Source organism: Arvicanthis niloticus, chromosome 15 (assembly GCF_011762505.2).
Source record: "Arvicanthis niloticus isolate mArvNil1 chromosome 15, mArvNil1.pat.X, whole genome shotgun sequence".
In the NCBI taxonomy this organism is placed as follows: Eukaryota; Metazoa; Chordata; class Mammalia; order Rodentia; family Muridae; genus Arvicanthis; species Arvicanthis niloticus.
In genome coordinates, this window is record NC_047672.1 from 21,176,368 (window position 1) to 21,200,481 (window position 24,114).

A 24,114-nucleotide genomic window follows, 5' to 3' on the forward strand; every position below is an offset into this window, starting at 1 on the left:
TGGTGGCTGCCTGGGACCAAGCCAGACAGGTTGCCATTTTCTAAATATCATCCCTACACTTAGTTTTTCTCTGGTCTTTAAACTGTGTTACGATTTGGGTGATTTTTAACAGCAATGGAAGCATCTATCAAAAGCAGTTTCACATAATCTTTTGTCCTCTCTAATAAAATGGAGTTGATTTTCTCTGCATTCAAAAGAATCTATTACTAGACCATATCTCATAATCAGTGTCTAAAGAAGCAACCGCAGACCATTGATTCTGTGTCTCCCTGGAACAGGCTGTCTTCTAGGTACATCACATTGTAATGTCATGGGGAGAAAGGCTGTTTCTACCCTTATGTGAGATTAGGAAGAAAGGCTGGCCTTTATTATCTTGTCTTTCTAGTTGAATTACTCACAAAAACAATAACATGCACAAATTTTTATTATTACTAAAATCCAATTTGGAAATTTAAATGTCCCAAAATTTCTAGAGATGTTGCTCTTAAAGTTGATTTTAAATAACAGCTTTAATTGAAATGTATATTCAGCTTCCAAATTAATAGGAATTCAGAAATATTTGATAGCTATTCCAAAAGAATTACCTAAAATGGAGGTGGAGGAATTTTTCAGATTTTCAAAGGTATACAATATAAAGAGTCACATGTGTAGACATGTGTATGTGGTGCACATGTGTATGAGTGTATTATGTACACGCATGTGCACATAGAAATCACCACAAAGGCAGTTCAAGATGCCGATGCAGAAGAGATTGAAAGCCCTTATGGATGGTGCAGTGGTTGTTTGTGAAACTTTCCAGCCTGTGGACAAGTGCTTCCCTAAGTAATATTTGGCCTTGCCACAGCCACATGGAGAACCTGAAGGAAAGCCAACACTTACTAGAGTCGTTTACCAGCCAAGTCTTCCTAGTGGTTGGCCTCACAAACTAATTACTTGCCCCCCAAAAAATAAAACAAAACAAAACTGAAAGCCATTACAAGAAGAAGATGTAGCCGAAATACAACATGCTGAAGAATTTATCCAAAGTGGTTCATTTAGACACTTCTCAGTGGTCCTTGTTACTAAAGATTTTTGTTAAGCTAAATCTAAGGGCAACACACTATACACCCATTCCGTGTGGTTCAAATCCTCTGAAGAGGGACAGTGGAGACTATATATCAGGTTTCATTAATCTTATCAAGCCCTCTAACCCCTCTTCCCATAAGGTGGTAGTCTAGATCTGACCGAATACTTCAGGTAGAGAAGACTGGCCACAGTGGCACACTGGATGCCAAAGTGACTGGTTGTTTAATTGTGTGCATTGAACGAGTCACTCATTTGGTGAAATCACAACAGAGTGCTGGTTCTAGAAATTCTGACAGGTGCCCTGTTTCAGCGACCCTCACTTAATGCTTCAGTAAAGAGGCAGCTTTGAGTAAGGACTATCTATGAGAGCGAAAGGATAGAATAGGATCCTGAAAGAAGATTAGGAATCTTTTGGGTAAGCTGGGAAGTTGACACCTACATTTGGACACTATGCATACACTTTGGCTTGATACTAGGAGTTGGTGGTCAGATGCAGGAACTTTGGAGGGTGAGTTCTGGAGTCATGAGGTAAAAGGACCACATGGTGACAATGCATGATGTCCTCGATGCTCAGTGGCTGTATGATAACCATGAGCATGAGAGTTACTTGCGTGCTGTTTACCCTTTGGGAAAGCTGTTGACATCTCATAAATGTCTGGTTATAAAAGATAGTGCAGTGATTGCAATCTGCTATGGGGCCAAGATCATGCTTCCTGGTGTTCTTCAATATGAGGGTGGCATTGAGGTCAACCAGGAGATTGTGGTCATTGCCACTAAGGGAGAAGCTATCTGCGTGGCGATTGCATTGATGACTACAGCAATATTTCTACCTGTGACCATGGTACAGTAGCCAAGACAAAGAGGATGAGCATGGAAAGAGACACTCATCCTTGCAAGTGGGGTTTGGGTCCAAAGGCAACTCAGAAGAAGATGATGATGATCAAGCAGGGCTTCTGGACAAGCACGGCAAACCCACAGACACGGAACCAGGATTACATTGACTACAGTGGTTCTGGCAAGAAAGCACCGGTTGTTGAAGCAGTCCAAGCTCCTCAGCTAGCTGCTGAAGCAGTAAGCATCATAAAAAGGAAGCAGGATAGTGAGAGTAGAAGTGATGGGACCCCCCCCAACAGTTCCCCAGTTGAAGAAGGAGAAGAAGGAGGAGGAGGAGGAGGAGAAGGAGGAGGAGGAGGAGAAGGAGAAGGAGAAGGAGAAGGAGAAGGAGAAGGAGAAGGAAGAGAAGGAGAAGGAGAGAGAAGGAGAGAGACGGAGAGAGAAGGAGAGAGAAGGAGAGAGAAGGATGAGGAGGAGAAGGAGAAGAACAAAGAAGAAGAAGAAGAAGAAGAAGAAGAAGAAGAAGAAGAAGAAGAAGAAGAAGAAGAAGAAGAAGAAGAAGAAGAAGAAGAAGAAGGAGAAGAAGTTGTTAGTAGTAGTAGAAGAGGAAGAAGGATAAAAGACCCAAAACTATGCTAGAAAATGGGGCGAGGCCGGAGATGGAGACAGTGACACCCACCACCAAATAGAAAAAGAAGAAAAAAGTAAAAGTGGTGCAAGAGATCTCTGAATAGTATAAACCACTTCTTGAAGCATTATGTCCCGCTGGGAGGAGAAATAAAAGCCTTACTGAAAAAAAAAAAAAAAAAAAAAAAAAAAAAAAAAAAAAACTTTTTGTTAAGTGGGTACTTGAGTCCATGCCACTCACCATTTCTAGTGTTAAAAACATAGGGGGTCCACAAGATGCCTCATCCTTAGCTTTTCTTTTGGAGACCTTCCAAGTGTTTTGCAATTCTGTGTCCCTTGCTCAACTCAAGTTGCCACATTGCTGGGATTGCCCTTTACCCACCAAGGGGGACATCATGCAGTGAACCATTAGAGATAGGATTACAAACCCAAATGCCTTCAAAGGTCAGACACTAATTTATGTGGCTACCACAGTGAGAGCTGCTGGGGTCTGGTGTGTCTGTGGATCAGAATTGTGTGAGAAGAGCTGTGGAGACAGGAGTTTGCAGACTACCAACTGTTTCCAGCGGACCAGGGCTCCTTGCAGCTGAGCTGGTGCTCACCTGCCAAGACAGATGCATTGTTTCCTTGCCAAAGCCTCCTTCTCTCAAAAAAGACAACCAACAGAATACATGCCTGAAGCCTTCCACACACACACACAGAGAGAGAGAGAGAGAGAGAGAGAGAGAGAGAGAGAGAGAGAGAGAGAGAGAGAGAGGGTAAGGGACCATTTTTAATTTGGGTTGTTCCTCTGTGGACAAAGGAACTCCAAAATACAGGCAGCAGAAAGGGTTTGTACAGATAGAAATAAAAGCTAACAATGAAACTTGGGTGTGCTCGTGCGAGTGTGTGTGTGTGTGTGTGTGTGTGTGTGTGTGTGTGTATGTGTGTGTGTGTGTTGATGTGTGGGTATAGGTGGAGGCCAAAGGTTAACTTGGGTATACGTTTTCAGGAGCCATGCATCTTAGCTTTGTTGTTGTTTTGTTTCATTTTGTTTTTAGACAGTGGTCAAAAGCTCACCAAGTAGATTAGGCTGGTTGTCCATTAATGCACAGGGATTCATATGTCCCTGCTTCCTCAGTGCTGGGATTACAAGCCTATGCCACTACATCCAGCTTTTTACTTGGGCTCAAACTCAGCCCCTCATGTTTGTATAGCAAACAGACGTTCTCCCTAGCCTACAGATCACTGGGCAGCCAACCCTCCCTCTATTCCTTTCCTCACCCCATTTTCAGCATCTTGGGTGATGCAGAGATACATTGTCAGTGCAGGGACCTCTTCCCTGCTCAGTATGGAGAAAACAGAAGTTATACTGTCCTTCACCACTGAGGTCCTTGTCACAATCCATCCTCTCCCAGCTCCAGTACTTCTCCTCTTCTGAGTGTTACATGCTCTTTTCTAAGAAGTGGTTGGCCCTGGAGAAAAAGAGGGAAGAGGGGGGCCTGGGAATTCTAGAAGGCTTTTCTCACACATTATCACAGCGCGTTCCAATTCTTAATGCAGCAGAATTTGAAGTGGTATTAAGTGGTTCTTAGAGATGAAGGCAAGTGTTCTGTTGATATGATCTGCCCACTACTCATTCTGCCTATGGAACTGCACTATCTCAGGGAGAAAGCTGAGCAATCCAGGAGGGGAAAAGAGGACATGAGAGACATGGCCTCAAAAAGAAGGTCAAAGAAAAGAGGCCAGCTAGAACTGGGGAGAAACAGGACCAGGCTACTATCAGTCAGGTTATAACCAAAGCACACTGTGACAATGTGTGAGAAAGGTCTCCTCAAATTCCCAGAGGATGTCAGAACTATAATGGGAGCCTGATGCTGCCTCCCCTCTTTTCTCTTTTTCTCCAGGGCCCAGTCCTACTTGGCAAAGAGCATGTAAGTAACACTCAGAGGAAGAATGGGGCATGCAGGGGCTGGGTGTGGCTGGGGCTGTGACAAGAAACCCCAGAGAATGATTTGATGTTAAGGTAGGTACCAGCGAGCAGAAGGTCAGTGATGAAGGGACCCACATTGCAAAGAGAATGTCCTAGTCACAATAGAGTGAAGTCAGTCAATGTGACAGTATGACACAATCATCCATGTCTGGAATTACCTGTCCCCTTTCAGGTTAAAATAGACATTTGCATGATCTTTGTCACATGTGCTGGTAAAGTCTTATTTTAATCCTGATAGAGACAAATATCACAGAACCCGGCCAAAACATCCTAACATACCTTTGGTGAAAGACACATGATCCCATAGAAACCATATATCATTTTAGAGCTTTGTAGGATACAATGCTACAGAACCAAGAAGTTGTAGTCCAGATGGAATTAGGCTTGCTAGTTATCTGACCCCAAGCTGAGAAGTCATTTGGATAAAACCAGTGGAATAGATACCAGGGTCCCCTAAGGAACTAAAAGTATCAGAAAGCTGAGAAGATGCCATAGCAGAAGTATAGGGTGGAGTGATGAGCCCGCTGTTTCTACAGACAGGACAGGTCCCAGATCAGGGAAAGTCAGGTAATTTGAGGCATTCTCTGGAAACAGGAGAAGGGAGGAAAATGATTCTCCCTTTGATTTTTCCAGAAAGAATGGTAGCTTTGCCCAGTGGGACCTATGTCAGGCTTCTGATGTACAGAACTATAAGATGCCGGAAGGGTGTTGCTTAATTCACCTCCTTGTCTGGCAATTTGTTGTAGCAAACACTATTAACTCATACACTTCCTAGTTTATGAAACAAAAGATACAACAGCTTCAAACTTTAGATGTTTGGGACAGTGAGAAGGCTCAGCGGGTAAAGGCTCTTTCTGCCAAATCTGACAACCTGAGTTTGATCTTCAGGACTTTCATTGTAAAAGGTAAGAACTGTGTCCTACAGGTGGACATTTGACCGCCACACACAGGCTAAGGCTGTGGCATGATGCACTCCTTCGTTAAAAATGTACACTCAGGCACACATGTGAGTGTGTACACACAAGCATGCATGCACATACTCTCACACACAATTAACGATGGGTGGATGGATGGATGGGTGGATGGATGGATGGATGGATGGATGGAATTGAGGGAAACTATGCAGCAAAACTTATTTTTAAAAACTCCAGGACTTTTACTGGCTTACCTAACTTGTCATATAACACGAGTTCTATTTTATAGTAATTCAGTGGTTGTGAATGCATGAATCAGGAGCTGACGTGTTCACTCTTAGTCTTCCTCTTACGTAAGATATAACAAAATGTGATCACACTCTCTTTTACCAAAACTTGACTTTTTCATTAAATTTAATACAGGACCTATAGATTTAATTCTTCTCTTAATGTAATTGTGTATAATTTCCGACAAAGCTCTATTGTTTTATCAGTGTTCTATTTGTTCAAAATGTTAAGCCTTATTATTTATTTATTTATTTATTTATTTATTTATTTATTTATTTAACAAATTGGCCGGCTGCACGTCCAAGGACTTGGAACGTCATCTCCATCCTAGATATAGGGTTGCATCTTGGAACAGAAATTGACACAAAAGAGAGCCTCTGAGATCTGGGGGCAGAGAGCCTAGCACCGCCCACATGCCCGTGTGGCCAATCAGCTCTCGGGACGGCCCATTGCTTGCTCTCCTTCTCTGCCAGTGACTTTCCACGTCCCCCAGCCACTGGTCCACCGCCCATTGCCTTGCAGGCCTGAAGCTTCCTCTCCTTGAGAAGCCTCATCCGTAGCCGTTGTGCCTCTAAACCATCATCACTTCAAGAAACAGCAAGGCAGAGTGAGTCGGGGGTCAGCGACCGGGTCTGCACCAGGAGAGGCCTGCGATGACAAAGGCCACTACCCGAAGGGTGGGGTACTTCGCTGGAAAGGGGGCGGGAGGTGGCGAGTGTCCTGGGGCTGCGTGGGGAACTGATGTGGGCACTCCGGGGCGTGCTGAGGTGAGATCTTCCTCTCAGTCCCTTTCTGAGCTTTCCTCTGCTTTAGATATCTCCTTCAGTCTTTCTGCATTGTTATTCCTTAGCCAGCCAGGAACTCCCTCCCCGCCGTCCCCATTTCCTTGTTAAGTGGTATGTGTTCAGCAGGGAGCCTTTGGGATTTAATCAAAGGAACCACAGAGGTTCCAGAGGGAGACTGCACACAGAATTCTTTAAGGGCCACACAGTCTCTGCTTAGCCTCCTGCCCCCACCCCCAGGTAAAAGTCCTCTCCCTGTCCTTTAACCACCCAGGGGCCTAGAGTGTGTTTGCTCTGAGAGATGGGTGGGAGGATGTGGGCAGGGTGCTGCTGGAATGGGTGTGGGGCTTCTGGAGAACGCAGGTCTGCAATGCCTTCGACCTGCAGCAGTAGGGTCTTAGATTACCCAGTTGGCAGATAAGACAACCCCCCAGCAGGCCTCCTGGGTTGGCCCAACCTGAAATGAAGGACAGAATGGGGGGAGGGGGGAATCTTGCCAATTAGACAATCATGGAAACGTGTGGAGGAAGAATCCCTTAACAAGATGAACGAATGTCTCTTGTCTATGGGCTGACCAGCCAACTATTTGTCCATTCTCCAAAGGATTTGCGGACTGATTGCGTTTCGGCTCTTCACTTTTGTTTGGCTTTGCTTTAAAGATTTAAGAATAAAAAGAATGTATACTATTCCAAAATGGTCTAATCTACAAGATAATGAAATAAATGCTTGACCGTCTCTTGGGTAAAAAATAAGGCTTTAATAGCATGTTGGACGGCCTCATTTCTGACCTCCCCTGCCTGAGACTTGGCATCCTTCTCCATTTTCCTTTGAATTACGCTGTTTGGCATAGTTCTACGTTTGTGTGTAAAACATACATGGGTTACTTTATGACTCTGTCATGCTTTCATATCATGAATATTATCCCGTATGTTCTTATATTTCTAGGATTCACCCTTGCTTATACCTCTTTTATTTTTATTTCTTACAGGTTTAATACCCTATAGTTATTCTACCATTGGGCATTTAGGATTCTAGCTTGGGGGAATGCATTCATTTTGTTTATGTGACAAACTATCCCAACATGTAACAGCATAAAATCAATAATAAACAACAACAAAGCTTCTAATATTTTTTTGCCACCTGCCAGTTTCTGTGGATCTAGACTCTGAAGTCTCTGGTGGTCCTCCCATGCTGTAGTAAAGGGGTATTGGCTCAGCCTGACTCAAGGCTCATAGGAGCTAACACAGGATTGTTGTAAACTTGGGATCTCCCTGGTTTTGGCTGGACATGTCTTTCTTTGTAGTGTGGGCCTCATTACAGACACTTGCTGTGACATAATTTCTTGCTTTCTCTACCGCAACCCCAGAGTGAGGGTTTGCCAAGAGAAAGGCAAGAACCAGAGTATCTTTTGCTTCTCTAATCTCAAAAATGGTATCTATTTTTGTCACTTCTATTCTTTAGAAGTGATTGATCCCAACCCCATGGAGTGTATTTCACATGGGCATGGACACCTGTATACTTGCAGACAAACATTACAAAGACTGTCTACTATGGCAACCACTTAGTGTCCTCTAACACCCATGACTATGTGTGCAAGTGCTTCTTTAGAGTGTGCATCCAAGAGTAGAATAGATAGGTCATAGAATTTGTTAGGTCATTTCTAAGTTCTTCCTCAAGTGCCAAACTAGTTGGCACTCCCCCACAGCAAAGGATCACAGATCTTGATGCACCACAGACCTGTCATAACAAATTATGTTTTAAGTCTGGCGAGTATGTAGTGGTAGCATTCCAGTGGGATTTTACTTAGCATTTCCACACAGCTAACAAGGCAGGCTGCCTTTTGTATATGCTGATCAAGTGGCTTTCTGTCTCCATTTCTGATACCTGGTTTGTACGTATTCTCCTAGTAAGTTGTTTTTCTGTACCTAATTGACTCATTGGAGTCTTTATACAATCCATGTCTTGGTCAAGATCTAAGTCTTTGTATGTGTTACAAATACCTGCTTCCAGACTGCTTCTGGGATTTTTCTCTCTTTATCGCTCCGTGCCTCTCAGTGAAAATTTTATGTTTAAGTTACTAGAAATTTCTTTTATCATTTGATAAGAATTGTATCTTCAAGAATTGTGTCTTTAAGGGGCTGGAGAGATGGCTCAGTGGATAAAGGCCCTTGCTGTGTGAATGGGAGGATCAAAGTTGGAATATCAAGCTCCCATGTACAAGTTGGGCTGCTATGGTAGCCACATGTAATACCAGTATAAAGAGAACAGGAATGTCTCCCCCACCCCAAGGCAAAATTATTAGCTAGACTATCAGATTCTCAATTTTAAGTCCAGGGAGAGACACTGCCTCAGTAAATAAAATGAAAACAATTCCATCCGTTGTTTCAGTGGCTGTTGAAAGCATTGTATAATTCATCAGGCTGAGATGGCTCAGCTGTTCATGGTGCGTACTCCCCTTCCTGAAGATCAACAATCAATTCTCAGCACTCTCAGGTAGTACACAACCCCCTGTAACCATCTGCCATCGACCTCTGGCCTCCACAAGTGGGAGCACACATACACACACACACACACACACACACATGGATACCACACACACCGAGGCACACACACAGGACACAATTGCATCCTCGGGATTATAATGCAACCTACTGTTTTGTTCTCCAATGGATTCTAATGGCACCAATGGTTTTGCATTTGGCATTCAGGCTTAATCCACAAGAAAACTGTGGAAAAATATGGATTCCACACATATGGGAAAACGAATCAAGTTTTCCATATGTGTATAATTTTTTTAGGCTCCCTACTCTCATTAATATACTGGTCTTTATATATTAATTTCTTGTCAACCAAATTTGATAGAATTAGTTAGTCATTTTATTTACCAGTTACCTGCTTTCAAATTTGCCACACGGACAATAATATCATCTAAAAATCGTGACAACTTTGTTTCTCTCTTTATCTGCATATCTTTAATCTTTAATTTCATTTTCCTTCCTTCCTGCTTTGGCAAGGCCCATCTGTACCCTGCTTAGAAAGGTTTTATTATGCAGACTTTTAAAATAGCTTATACCATCATTATCAGGTAAATTCTTCATTTGGCAAGTATGTTTGTCTAAGTGAATGTTTCATCAATTGTTTCTGTGGCTATTGGGAGCATCATGTAATTTATCAGACTAAGAGAAGGCTCAGCCATTGAGAGTATATACTCCTCCTTACCCAGGATTGGAGGTAGCTCACTACAGGCTGTAGCTGCAGCTCCAGGGGAGCCAACACCTTTCACCTCCATGGGATTCTGCACTCACATGCACACACCCACACACATACACACAGTACAAAATAAAATAAGCCTTTTAAAAGCAGAAGGTATCATGTAATTCTTTCTGTTTAAATATTTTGGTGACAAGGCATAGCATTTAACTTATAATAGTAAGCTAGCTGAAGTCCCTAGAATATCAGTGTATCTCTAGTGTGTATGTCATGGTACTTATTAATAGCACCCCGAGACAAGCATTATTTACATTTATGTAAGCTAACATTGGTCTACACTTATCGTTTTCTGTACTGTTCTGATCTGCCATTGGTATCATCTCAAAATAGCACGGGTAATGTTTTTATCTTTGGCTCTGTTATAGAAAATCTTCACAATATTGCAATTATCTAATCTTTGAATAGTAAGACTTTCTGGGATTGGAGTTCAGGGGATTTTAGGCTTGTTGGTTCAATTACTTTATTATAGTGAATGCTTTTCTTAAACTAGCTATTTGCTTTTACTTTTGTAAGTTAGTTAGAATAAAACAATTGGTATTAGGACTATCTTGTACCTCACTGGTACAAATAGGCAAAATTATGCTCTAATTGTATTTTGAGAGAAAAGTTTTATTTTAACAGGAAGGGTGATATGTAGGAGGAGCTAAGGGGGAAGGAGTACCGAGAGGAAGAGAAGGAGTAAGGAGAGGAAAAGAAGAAGGAGAGGAGAAGCTAGGTGATGAGAGAGAGAAAGAGAGAGAATGGGGGGCATGGAGGCAGATGTTCACGTGTCTCCACCAGTCAAAGATAGTTGATATATCTAGGTTGGGTATTGGGTTACACTTCTGTTTGAGCAATAACAAACTTATAAAGCTTTTGATTAATATTTTTTAAAAAAATGTATAAAATCAAAAAGGAAAAGGGGGCATGAGATAGGGGTTTTCTAGGTAGGGGAAATGGGGAAAGGGGATGGCATCTGAAATGTAAATAAAATATCCAATTAGAAAAAAGAAAAGAAAAACAGTAATTTAAGGGGAACAAGAATCAGGGCAGTGGGTATAATAATTGTTAACCTGAAGAACCTTGAGTGGGCAATTTCTTATGGAAGTCTTATCAAAAGAGATAAGAGGAAAAAAATGACCAGGAAGATGAGTTAGGAGCACCTGTGGTTGAAATATAAATTGTATTATTTTAAAACCAAAATGTATAGTATTAGAATAAAATGCACCTTATTAAAAAAATACAATTATAGCACTACTTAGGTTTTCTTATGAAGTCAATTTTGACAAATTGTGCATATATTTAGTATTACTAAAATAAAATAAAATTCAGTATTACTAAAATAAAATAAAATTCAATATTACTAAAATAAAATTCAGTTTTACTAAAAACAGGATTACTTAAATTCATTATTGGTTTAAATCTTTCTATTCTCTATTGCAATGACCTTTCTTTAGTAAAGTATTCCCACTTTTTTTCCTATAAGTTCGTGTACTTTATTGTCTCTTACACACACAGACACACAAACACAAACTTTTTTATCTCATTAGTTTTTACTTATATTAAAGACCTAAATTTGAGTACTTAGCTCGTTAATTCTGAACTTTTCTTTCTAAGCTTTTAACGTTTTAAGTTTCTGTCACCATGTTTTTAGCTATATCCCATAACCATTTGTGAACATTTTTATTATGCAGCTTTAAGGACTTACAATTAACATCACGGTCTTGTTCACATTTTCTTTAGAAATGTGTGTTATGTGTGTGCATGCTGTGTGTGCATATTTATGTGAAATAGAGTACACATGTATATGTGCAGAGATCAGAGGTCAACTCTCTGGCATTGTTTTTCATATCTGTCTGTCTTGTTTTTTTTTGTGACAAGGCCACTCACTGGGACTTGCAATTCACCAACTGAGCTATGTTGGCTGGTCAGTCAGCCACACATACAAATATGCCTTTGTTTCCCAGGTGCTGGAATTATCAACACATGCCACTGTGCTCAGCTTTTTACCTTGATGATGCAGTTCAAACTCAGGCCTTTATGCTTCCAAGGAAGAACTTTATCAACCAAGGCATCTCCTTAGCCCAGAAATGGATTTTTCAAATTCCAACTGGTCATAAAAAAGCGTCTTTTATCATCGTGTAGTAAATGCAAGATTCACATTATAGTCAAGTAGGATACAAATTCCTTTGAATTATTAAAATTAAGATAGAAACCAAATTTTCTTTGAACTTGGAAAGAATGTATAGTGTTTAATTATGTAATTTCATATGTATACCTTTAAAATGCTACACATTCTAATCCTATGTATCCTCATCAAAATTTTGTCTGTAAAAATTATTGTGGACAGTACCTTATGCTAAAATTTCTCATTATAAGGTAAACTTGCCATTTCTTATTGCAGAACTACAAAAATTTGCTTTGTATAAGATATTTTATTAGTTAATTTTGGTGAATTGGATGCAGGAATCCTGGAGAACTATCAATCTTACTTTAAAAATCTAAACTTAAGCTTGGTATGGTAGCACAGGTGACAAAGGAAAGTCACTCTCTATGAAGTCAAGGCTGGTTTCATCTACATAGAGAGTTCCAAGACAGTTAACACTACGTACACACAAACAAAACAAAGCAAAAAAAATCAAGATCAAATCAATGTTTTTGTGCCTGATACTTGCCTTATTTGTCTTTCAAATACAGACTTGTTTATTTCTAATAAAAAAATTAGGTATAAATTACATATGACAGAAGTTTACCTAGCTCAGCTGTACAGCTTAACAAATTTTACCTTTGTACATTAAATTTTTTTATTTATCTTTTCAGAATTTCATACATGTGTACTATGTATCTTGATCATAACTAGAGCATTCACCTCCCTCCAACTCCTTGATTTTTCTGCATGTTCTCCTTCCAACTTCATGTGTATGTCTATATTTACATACATACACACACATTATATACATAATGTGTATATGTATGTATATATGCATATATGCATAAACATATGTATGCATATGTTGATGGACTTTTTCTTTTATTTTTTCCTGTCCACTTGAAAAGAAACAGTTATGAATCTATCTTTTTAATAGACAAAAACTCTTATTACTATTAAACATACATCTAATTCATCTAAGTAGATAGTGACAGTTTTTGCAAAATGACTATAGCAATCTGGTGTCAGAAGAAATGTAAGTCCCAACAACTGCAGGCCTTTCTCACCAGTAGATATGTACCAATGTCATGGTTAGCCCTCTAGGGTTGATAGAAGTATCTATTGCAGATTTAACATGCATTAAATGATGACATGTTACATTAAACAGGCTTTTTTTCTTGGCCATTTAGGTTTCCTATTTAATAAAGTCTTCGGTTGTTTTGTTCATTTGGGGGTAAGACATGGTTTTGTTGTATTCTGGATATACATATGGGTTTTTCATTGCATTGATGAATTTGAAGTCTCTTCTTCCTTTTGCTTGCCTTTTCACTTTGATAAAATTCTAATAAAAGTAACTTTCACTTTACTTAATTTTAATTATATTTTAAAAAAAAAAAAATAACATATTTCAAGACAAAGTCTCACTTTGTAGCCCAGGCTGGCCCCAGATTCACAACAATGTTGCTTCTTCAGTCTTCCAAGTACTGGTCTTACTGGTGTGAGCCATAACACCCATCTAATAACCTTTGACTTTTATAATTAAAGCTAAACCCTTGGGATTAGTGCTGGAATCCTGTTTAAGAAAACTCTGTCTACCTAGTTTCCCAAATCTGCCCTATGCTTAGCTGCTTCTTTACTGTATCTCACTGTATGTTCATTCATCCTCAAGAGGGAGCTTTAGGCTCTTTTTCTTCCTACAAGGAAACTAATCACAGGTATTCTGCATTTATGCCATTATCTAACCTACATTGCCACCCAAAGTCTCCACATCCTTGTCAATTTGAGTTTCAACAAGTGAGATTTGGAGGGAAGCAAACATGTCCTTAACAATGGGATTGGAAATCTACTAAATTGAACACTGTTTTCACTTTGTGCTTGTGTTTATTTTTCTCATCCATTGGAATCAAATATTTTATAGTGTTTTCCCTCTATATTATTTGTGTGGATGTGTAGGTGTGTGTTTTGTAAGTACAGCACACGTGGGTTAGGGGAACACACTTACATATGCACAGAGACTAAAGAAACAAAAGGTATGTCCTACCACATCACTCTCTATCTTATTCCCTGGAAAGACAGTAACTCCCTGAGTATAGGACTTGCCATTTCTGCTACACTGTCTGGTCAAGAAAGTCAGGGGATCCTCCTGTCTCCACCTCACAGCACTGGGGTTATAAGTATGTGTTCTGCCAATCCCCCCATCTCACATATTTAAGTGAGTGCTATGGATTGAATTCAGTTCATTATTGGAGACCAAGTACTCTTACACTCAACCATCTCTCAGTCCCTACATTATTTTTGAATAATATAATTTTTACCAGTTTTAATAGTAATTGTACATATTACAGCTTGCCCCAGTCTTTATAACTGCAAATAATTACTTTTACCTATTTTAAAACAAAAATCTTAATCCAGTTCATTTCCATGAATCTAGTCATTTAGATGTGTTAGTCCTATATTTGATTTTGCTTTATACCCTACCACAAGATGTGATTTTTATTTTTAAAAAAGCCAATACTTCTGTACATAGTTTACTCTTTACAGAACACTGTTTCTTCTCACAATGTGCTTTGTCTTTCTGGGAAAGTTCTACTTAATCCTGAAGCGCTCTTTTGAGTAGCTCTTGTACTGGCTGTTCCCAAATTCGCTCAGACTACGGTTATTTAAAATTGTCTTTATTTTGCCTTTAATTTTCAGAGATGCTTTTGGGTGTGCATAGAATTGTAGGCTGGCAGATTTTATAGTTTCATTCTTTCAACTCTAGTGCTCTATTCTGCCCTTATTTCCATCATTTTTTTTTTTTTTTTTTTTTTTTTTGAAAGCCAACTGCAGTTTTGTTTCTTTGAGAAGAAAGTGTCCTTACCTCTGGCTGGTCTTCAGATCTCCTCTGTAAATTTGGTTTTCAGCAGCTGACTGTGCAACGTGTGGATTTATTTCTCTCTATTTATTCTGCTCAGGGAATATAGAACTCTTTGTATTTTAATGCTTTTCATCTGTCTTGGGTAATTCTCAGACATTAATTATGAACATATTGCTTCCCTTCCCTCCCTTTCCCCTCTGTCCCCTCCCCTCCCCTTCCCTTTTCCATAGAACATTAATTGTATGCATTTGTGGCTTCTTGCCATGCCTCACAGTGAGATCTTTTTTTAGATTTATTTTTAATATATGTATGCCTGTGTGTTTGCACATGTGGGTGTGGTGCATGCAGAAACCAGAGGAAGAGGTCAAATACCCTGGAGCCATGTGGCAGTGAGCAGCCTTGCTGGGACTGAACTCTTGCCCTCTGTAATAGTGATATCAGCTCTTAATTGTTGAGCCATCTCCCACCTACTAAAACAACTCTAAAATCTATTTCTCTTATCTATTGGGTTTTGGGTTTTTTGTTTTGTTTGCTTGTTTTTTGGGTTTGTTTTGGGGGTGTTTTATTGTTGTTGTTGTTGTTGTCTGGGCAGCATTTCCTACTTCTTAGCTGCCTTCAATTTTTTACTGAGATTAAAATGCTGTTGATGAATTACAGTTATGAAGTAGCAACAAAAATAATTTTATGGTTGGAAGGGATCAGTACAGCAGGTGGCGCTGTATTAAAGGGCCACAGCATCAGAAAGGTAGAGAACTACTTGGTCTAGAAAAAAAACTTCCAAATGCTTTTTGTTGTTGCTGTTACTGGCTCACCTCAGGTTTGACTTTGCTCTGAAAACATAATCTTTGTGGGTGACATATGATCCTTGCTAATAAATTATGACCTTTCTTATGTGTCAAGTGCATGTACAACTTGAGTACAAAAGTCTTCTTGTTGTAGCCTAAGGTCTGCTACTGTGTTTCAGCTACAGAAATGAATGACATTTGGGTAAGATTTATTGAAGTCTTTGCCTATATCATAGGAAATCTACATGTAGAATTTTTTTTTTTCATTCTCTGAGGTTCTATTTCTGAGGCCTCCCTTTGAGCTCCATTTGGTTTGCTAATCTTGAACTAACAGGACTGATAGACGCCTGGGTTATTTAGCACTATGGGTGGGAAAATGTTCAACTGGGGAAAGATAGGAAAGGTGGAGTCCTGCGTTTTCTGTCCCTGGAAGCCTCCATCAGGGGCCTTGAGTTGTTTTTTTTTTTGAAAGAGGCGTTCTACATTTCCCATTTTTTGTTTGTTTGTGCTGTCTTCAGTGGGTCTTACCCCAAGCATTCTCAAGACTGGCACAGCTGATCTCTCACCATTATGTGTTATATCTTGGTTTGTTTATCTCTCGTATTGTCTTGTCTTCCCTTCTTCAGATTCATTCTTTAGAATTTCCTTTAATCAGATCTGATAAATTTTCAGTATTTGTTGACCTGAAAAAAAAAATGTTTAAGAGATAGTTGGCTGGCTATATATTACCTAATGCTGCGGTATGAATAGAAATGGGCCCATATACTCATAAGGAGAGGCATAATTGGAGGTGTGGCCTTGTTGGAGGAAGTGTGTCACTGGGAGTGGGCTTTGAAGTTTCCGAAGTTCAAGTCAAGCCCACTGTCACTCTCTCTTCCTGCTGCCTACCAATCCAGATGTAGAACTCTCAGTTATCTCTCTAGAAACATGTCTGCCTTCATGCCACCATGCTTCCCACCATGACAATAATGGACTAAACCTCTGAACTGTAAGCCAGTCTCAATTAAATATTTTCCTTTATAAGAGTTGTGGTGGTCATGGTGCCTCTTCACAGCAATAGAAATCCTAACTAATACACCTGAAGTTTTTTTGTTTGTTTGTTTTATTTTGTTTATGTTGAAATATCATCATATCTCTATGTTTCTGAGAAAGCTGTGTGATGTGTAACCATCAGCTATGTTTCAATAATCCCAACTCTTTTTACCCACTGGAATTACTCTTACTCACCTACCATCAAACCGGTTGGTTCTTGATGCTTTTGGGTTCACTATAGTATACATTTGTAAAAAACATCTACCTTGTTTGAATGTGTTAGGCTTCCTACATCTGAGAACTTGGTTTTTCAAGAACTCTAGAAAATTAATGGTAATCACTTCTGCGAAAAGTAACTTTGGTGTTAATTTTCTTTAATATTTGTTTAGAGGTCAGACCAAACATGTTACATTTTCTTCCTGTGCCTTCCATATCTTTGATTTCTTTTTGAATTTTCTATATTCTTTTGCTTTACTCTATTCTAAATCCAGTTTAATAATTTTTACTTAATTTTCCTCTGTTCTGGACCCAGTGCAGAAATTTACATTTAATGTTGTTTATTCTTCCATTTAGTATATTCAGCATTTTTATTTTGAATTTTATTTTAACTATCTCATTCTTTCATTTCTGATTCTGTTTGATATCTTATAAATATAGCTATCTAATGCTCATATTTGTTTTGAAATTTTACCTTTGTTTTCTGTCTATTAAATGTTGTTATTTTATGTTCTATGCCTAATATTTCTCAAAGCTCTGTTTTTTTATTTTTTTTTATTGGATATTCTATTTACATTTTAGATGTTATCTCCTTACCTCATCCCCCCCTGCCCAGGAACGCCCTATCCCATCCCCCCTCCTCCTGCTTCTATGAGGATGTGCCCTCAACCACCTTCCCACCCTCAAATTCCCCCACACCAGCCACCAGCCTTCATGGAACCAAGGATCTCCTCTCCCACCTATGCCCAACAAGGCCATCCTCCCCTACATATACAGCTGGAGCCATGGGTCCCTCCCTATGTGCTCCCAGGCTGGTGGTTTAGACCCTGGGAGCTCTGGTTGGTTGGTATTGTTGCTCTCCTCATGAGGCCTCAAACCCTTTCAGCTCCTTCAGCTACTTCTCTCTACCTCCTCCATTGGGAACCCCTTGATCAGTTCAATGGTTAGCTGTGAGCATCTGCCTCTGTATTTGTCAGACTCTGGCAGACATCTAAGGAGACAGCTATATCAGGCTCCTGTCAGCATGCACTTCCTGACATCCATATCAGCGTCTACATTTGGTGACTGCACATGGAATGGATATCCAGGTGGAATGATCTCCAGATGGCCCCTCCTTCAGTTTCTGTCCCACACTTTGTCTCCATATTTGCTCCCTTGAATATTTTCTTACTCCTTCTAAGGAGGACAGAAGCACCCACAACTGGTCTTCCTTCTTCATGAGCTTCATGTGGTCTGTGAGTTAAATCTTGGATATTGTGAGCTTCTGGGCTAATTATTATCCAATTATCAGTGAGTGAATACTATGTGTGTTCTTTGTGATTGGGTTACCTCACTCAGGATATTTTCTAGTTCCATCTATTTACCTAAGAATTTCTCAAATCCATTGTTTTTAATAGCTGAGTAATGCTCCATTGTTTAAATGTACCACATTTTTTGTATCCATTCCTCTGTTGAAGGATATCTGGGTTCCTTCCAGCTTCTGGCTATTATAAATAAGGCTGCTATGAACATGGTGGAGTATATGTCCCTGTCCTATGTTGGAGCATTTTCTGGGTATATGCCCAGGAGTCGTATTGCTGGGTCCTCAGGTGTGCTATATCCAATTTTCTGAGGAACCGCCAGACTGATTTCCAGAGTGGTTGTATCAGCTTGCAATCCCACCAATAATGGAGGAATGTTCCTCTTTCTCCATATCCTCACCAGCATCTACTATCACCTGAGTTTTTGATCTTAGCCATTCTGACTGGTGTGAGGTGGTATTTCAGGGTTGTTTTGATTTGCATTTCCCTGATGACTAAGGATGCTGAACATTTCTTTAGGTGTTTCTCGGCCATTTGAGTTTCCTCAGTTGAGAATTCTTTGTTTAGTTCTGTACCCCATTTTTAATAGGGTTATTTGGTTGTCTGGAGTCTAATTTCTTCAGTTTTTTTCTATATTTTAGATATTAGCCCTGTATTGGATGTGGAATTGGTAAAGATCTTTTCCCAATATGTTGGTTGCTGTTTTGTCCTATTGACAGTGTCCTTTGCCTTACAGAAACTTTGCAATTTTATGAGGTCCCATTCTAACTGTTTCTGATAGCCTGTTTGTAATGTTTCCTTTTCATGGTCCTTTGCTTCCTAGAATGTATACAACTATTATTATGAATCCCCTTTTTGTGTGGATGTTTTTTCTCTTTAGCAACTGTTTATAGACATTGAAGTTAACTTTCTCCAGAAACAACCTGTATTAGTTTCTACATCCTTGAAATATTACCAAGCTGGATTATTCAAAGTTATTTTATTTTCTTAGAGTTTTAGTAAAAGTAGCTATCATTAAGATTCCAAATCTATATGAATAACTGATGCGAGGTTAGTATGAGTCTCAAAGGCTTTTCCCACTCCTCCAGGAAAACTAAGATAGACATGTTGCATTCGTTTCTTCTTTGATGGGCAAGTTACTTCATATTAAACTTAGCTCATAGACGTAGTCCTCTAGTGAGTGAGCCTTCAGTCGCACCCTTTAAAAATGGGAGCTCGCTCACACCGTCCTAGCCTGGTAATACCATAAAGTCACTCTTCATTTATTGTCCAAGGTTTTTCAAGAACATCATGGGAAAGCTAGCTCCTATGCTTGCTTCTCCCAGTGTGCCCTCGTTTTAGTTTATGTTGGTTTTGTATATTCCTTACTTTCATATCATAATGACACATGTATATTTTGTATTTATAATCTTTTATTGTTGATTTAACTTGGGGTATATAATCAAGTATAATCTTAGAACTAAAAAGGAGCTACCTTAATCTCTTATTAGCATAATACTTGCAAGAAAATTTCTACATCTGTGACACATGTTTGTGTAGCTTTAATGAATTTGTAAAAATTCAACACATCCTTGGTTCCATAATTAAAATGTTTAAAAAATAGCATATAAAACAATACAAACAAAAAAAATTAAAAATAAGCCACAGCACATTTTAGGCCATTCACTGTCTTATCTACAGATGAACATTATTCTAAACCTTATTCTTAAAGTTGGCTTTCTTTTTTTAAATATATTAGACTTAGTGTGTTTAGACTTGCCTCTGTGACAAATACTCAATAGAGAGCAACAATTAAAAAAAGGAATGGCTTGTTTGGGCTGGTGAATTTCAAGGTTTCAATCCATGGTAGACCCACTCCTTTGCTGTGGGCTGAGCCAGGATGAGAGGCCACAGTGACAAAGCAGACTGGGGAAAACTTGCTCATGACATCTTAACCAGGTCTGACACAAGGTGTCTGACCACAAAGGTCCTCATCCAGTGACCCACTTCTTACTAGGCCCTGCTTCTTATTAGCCCGTTCAGTTTGGGTCTGAAGTAAGCACCTTTATGATCTAAGCACCAGTCGTCATCCATGAACTGGGAGCCAAGCCTTCAACTGATGACCTTTGTGGGGTGGGCACTTCATATGTAAGCCACTGGAATATAAATATAGTCCTATATTTATTCTTGGGAAGAGACATCATGACCAAGACAAAAGCTGTTTCCAATGATATACTTCTTCCAATAAGACCACATTTATACTAATACAGCCACACCTTCTAATCCTTCTCAAACAGTTCCACTCCTTGGTTACCAAGCATTCAAATATATGAGCCTATGGGGTCATTCTTATTCCAAACCACCACATTTCTACAGCAAGTATTCTTTCCTTTTTTCTCCTTTTATGTTACTGCATTTGGTGACATTCAGCCATATTGGACTTATTATTGCTACAGCACAATATTTATTACAAATATACAATAATTTATATGAACACTATTGGTGATAGTATTCAGGTAATTGCTGGATGGCACAGTGCATGAGAAATCAGGGAAAGAAGAACTGAGTATCTTTCAGTTTTACAGTATTATAGATTCATCTTAGTGTATGGTTTTTATATAAATGTGTGTATGCAGTACTTTTGGGTAGAGACCTAAACATTATTAGCAAGTAATAGCATTTTTCCATGTCAAAGCAGGAGCATAAAATTTTCAATGAAAAAAAAAACATATTGAGAGGATTCATCAGTGTAAGAATTGAGCTAATACTTTTAAAAAATACTTTGTAGTTTGAATTGTTTATTTACTCACATATGGCATGCGCATCCACTTAATGTCTCAAGAGTTATTTCAACCCTTTCATAATTTTGTGGCAGTGTCCCTTACTCAGGGCTACGGAGGGCAAAAACCTTAAGCAAAACAAGGAAACTCGGGAAATAAGAAAGGGTATATAAAACTTAACACTGATTTAGTAGTATGGACTCTGTAACAGAGGAAGAGAAGAGAACCAGCTTGTTTGTTAAAGAAGGTATTGAGGGGCCAGAAAGATGGCTCAATAGTTAAAAGTGCTTGCTGCTCTTCCAGAGGGCTTCTGTTTAGTTCTCAGCGTCCACAATGAACAGCCGACAACCACCTCTAACTCCTGCTCTGGGGGGTCCCCATGCCCTCTTCTGTCTTCCACAGGTACTCAAATATGTACATGCATGCACATGTGCACAGGCGCACCCACTCGATATTAAGATAAAATGAAAAAGTTTTAGAAGGCATTTGGAGATATATAAAGAATAGAAAGGCTTAAGGGGGTAAAAATCAAATGAAAATGAAGAAGAGAAAGTGCATGGTGAAGAAAACTTGTAGTAACTTCTACATCTGGCAACTGTTACTTTTGCTTAGAAATGATTCTATACACTTCCTCACCTACAGCCACTCATCCTTTCTGTCAATCCAAACCATATGCATTGGTTACTTTTCTGTTACTATTATAAAATACATTGACAAAAGTAGCTCAATTAAGGTTTGGTTTGGTTTGGTTTTGCGTTTTGTGCACAGTTTGAGGTTGCTTATGGTGGGGAAGTCAGAGTGGCAGCTCCTTGTGTTGCCTCCTCAGTCAGCAAGCAGAAAATATTTGTGCTCAGCTCACTTTCTTCTTTTTATATAGTCCAGGATCCTGCCCTAGGGAGTGGAGCCTCCCATAGTGGGAGAGCTTTTCCACCCCAGTTAACCTAATCAAGATTACTTCCTACAGGCATTTTTAGAGGCCTATCTGTCAGGTGATTCTACTCTCATCAAGTTGAGAGTTGATATCAACTATCACTGTGGAATACTAGTGTATATGGCCTAGATAAAGTGAAAACTTGAAAGAAAAATAAAACACAGTTGTTAACTGCTACTTCCTCCAGATTGGGGAGTTGTTATAAACTCTTAAGTAAAACACTTTTGAAGCCTTCAACCATTGAATCTGCTTTCCTGTAAATATCCAATTCGGTAACTGCCTCTTCTACCTGGTACCAAGGGCACAGAGACAGAGACTTGAAGGGTGGGAGTCTGGAGAATATGTAGGAGCAGCAGAGACCTCCTTCAGCCTTTGGTTCCTCAGTGCCTTTCCCACAGGGTTCTGCCCTTGAGACCACATGCTACATAGACAAGGTTCAAGCAAGGCATGGCACAAAGCCGCGTCATGGCTATAAGGCTGGGTGTTGGATCCCTCCCTCAATTTTAAAAGAGTTAAGACTAGAAACAAAATTCAAAAAACCATGATACAAGTTTCACAAAATCGGTACCAGCAGTTTTACCAGGAATCTAACATCAACACTAGGAGGGCAGAAGCAAGTCAAAGCTAACTTAGGCTACATAGTGAGAGTTAATCTTTAAAATCAGTCATTGTTTATATTATTTATCTCCCGACGCACTCCCAGGATAAGCTTCTAGCCTGGGGTCTTAACTAGAGTCAGAAACTGACATTTAAAAGGTCCTGGGCAATTTAATTTGGTTTTTAATTGATTAGGTTTATTTGTTTCTATTTCAAAATATATATAATTATTGAAATGTTAATGAAGTGCATGAAAAATGAATATTTAAAGTAATAGTTACACATCTATATCAGACATGGTGATACATGACTGTAATCCCAGTACTTTAGAGGCTGAAGTGTGAGCCTCAAGAGTTGAAAGGCAGCCAAGACTATTTTAGTACTAATGGAGGAAGGGGTGTCAGAATTTATAAGTAATTCACTTTCTAATACTTTGATACATAGTTTCTATATAATCTTTATGTTTCTAGTATAAAATTAAAACTATAACTGTATTAGATGTTTTTAAGATAATATTTAATAACATAGGTAATGGGATGCATATAATAATATGATCTCATAAGGGAGAGAAAGGGAGACAAGAGAAGGAATAAAAGAAAGAGTGAAGAGAAAAAGGAAGAGAGAGAAGGGAGAAGAAAGGAGGGAAGGCAGAAACAGGGGTGGGAAGAGAAACGCGTGTACTCCAGAAGGCTCCTAATACTGGTCAATAAATAGAGATACAACTCATGCTTGGAAACAGCTGTGTATTGTTTAACATGAAGACTAAATGCAGCTGGACAAGGAGGCTTAGTCTAACAACACTAGGAGGGCAGAAACAAATCAAAGCTAGCCTAGGCTACATAGTGAGAGTTAATCTTTAAGATCAGTCTCTCTCTCTCTCTCTCTCTCTCTCTCTCTCTCTCTCTCTCTCTCTCTCTCTCATTATATATATATATATATATATATATATATATATATATATATATATATATAATTTTTATTTTTTTTTTCCAGCTGCACTCCCCAGGATAAGCTTCTAGCCTGGGGTCTTAACTAGAATCAGAAACTGACACTAAGGCGGCCCTGGGCAAACCGGAGTGACTGGTGGAGCTCCGCCCTCAGACCAAAGTGGCCAATTGGCTCTCAGGACCAGCCATCTCCTACGTCCTCTCTGCAGCCAATCTTCCACCACCCACCCTTTCCCTAGGCCATCTGCTCTACTTCCTGGTCACACTTCTGCAGAATGGACGCCCTTTCATTGGGGTGGGGGTAGTGGCCCGGGTGCGGGAATTGCTGGACCCATGGTGAATCTTCCAAGGATGGTTTCTAGAGCCGTAGTGTAGTGCGGCCCGGCACAGGATCCAGGTTAAGGGCGTCTGGGGTCTGCCGCAGCCTGGGTGAAAGAATGAAGTTTACTAAGTCCAAGAGCCTGGAATACTAACCCAGCTGGGAACTCTGGCCTCAGGGCTTGTTGGGCCCAGGAAGCTAGTTTCTGTCTTGTGCTTTTCCCACATCTGCGGTTTCTACCTCTCCCGCTCTTCAATGTGTTGATTTTTTTTTCCCTCTCTGGAACTTAACAAAAATCTGATCATTTCTGCGCTTAGACATTTTTCATTAGGAAATATTTCCAAGTGACATAAGGAAAAAGTAGTTTTTCAAATGCTGACATTTTGTCACCTTCGTATCCCCCCCCCCCCAACCCCTCACGACCCTTTCCTGAAATCTAGCCTCGTAGCCCTATCCTTGGAGGTAAATAGGCTGTACCCTTCCCATATGT

General features: G+C 39.6%; 1 protein-coding gene and 1 pseudogene across 3 annotated transcripts in view; both read left to right on the forward strand.

Moving 5' to 3' along the window:
• The first annotated feature begins 589 nt into the window (after nt 1-589).
• LOC117720994 (H/ACA ribonucleoprotein complex subunit DKC1 pseudogene) lies at nt 590-2,518 on the forward strand (annotated as a pseudogene).
• A 3,645-nt stretch (nt 2,519-6,163) lies between these two features.
• The window catches only part of LOC117720354 (TRPM8 channel-associated factor 1), a 43,998-nt gene continuing 26,047 nt past the window's right edge, over nt 6,164-24,114 (forward strand). For all 3 annotated transcript variants that reach the window (XM_034518795.2, XM_034518793.2, XM_076913441.1), the window contains exon 1: nt 6,164-6,307. The gene's annotated coding sequence lies outside the window, so the exon portion shown is untranslated. The remainder of the gene's footprint in view (nt 6,308-24,114) is intronic.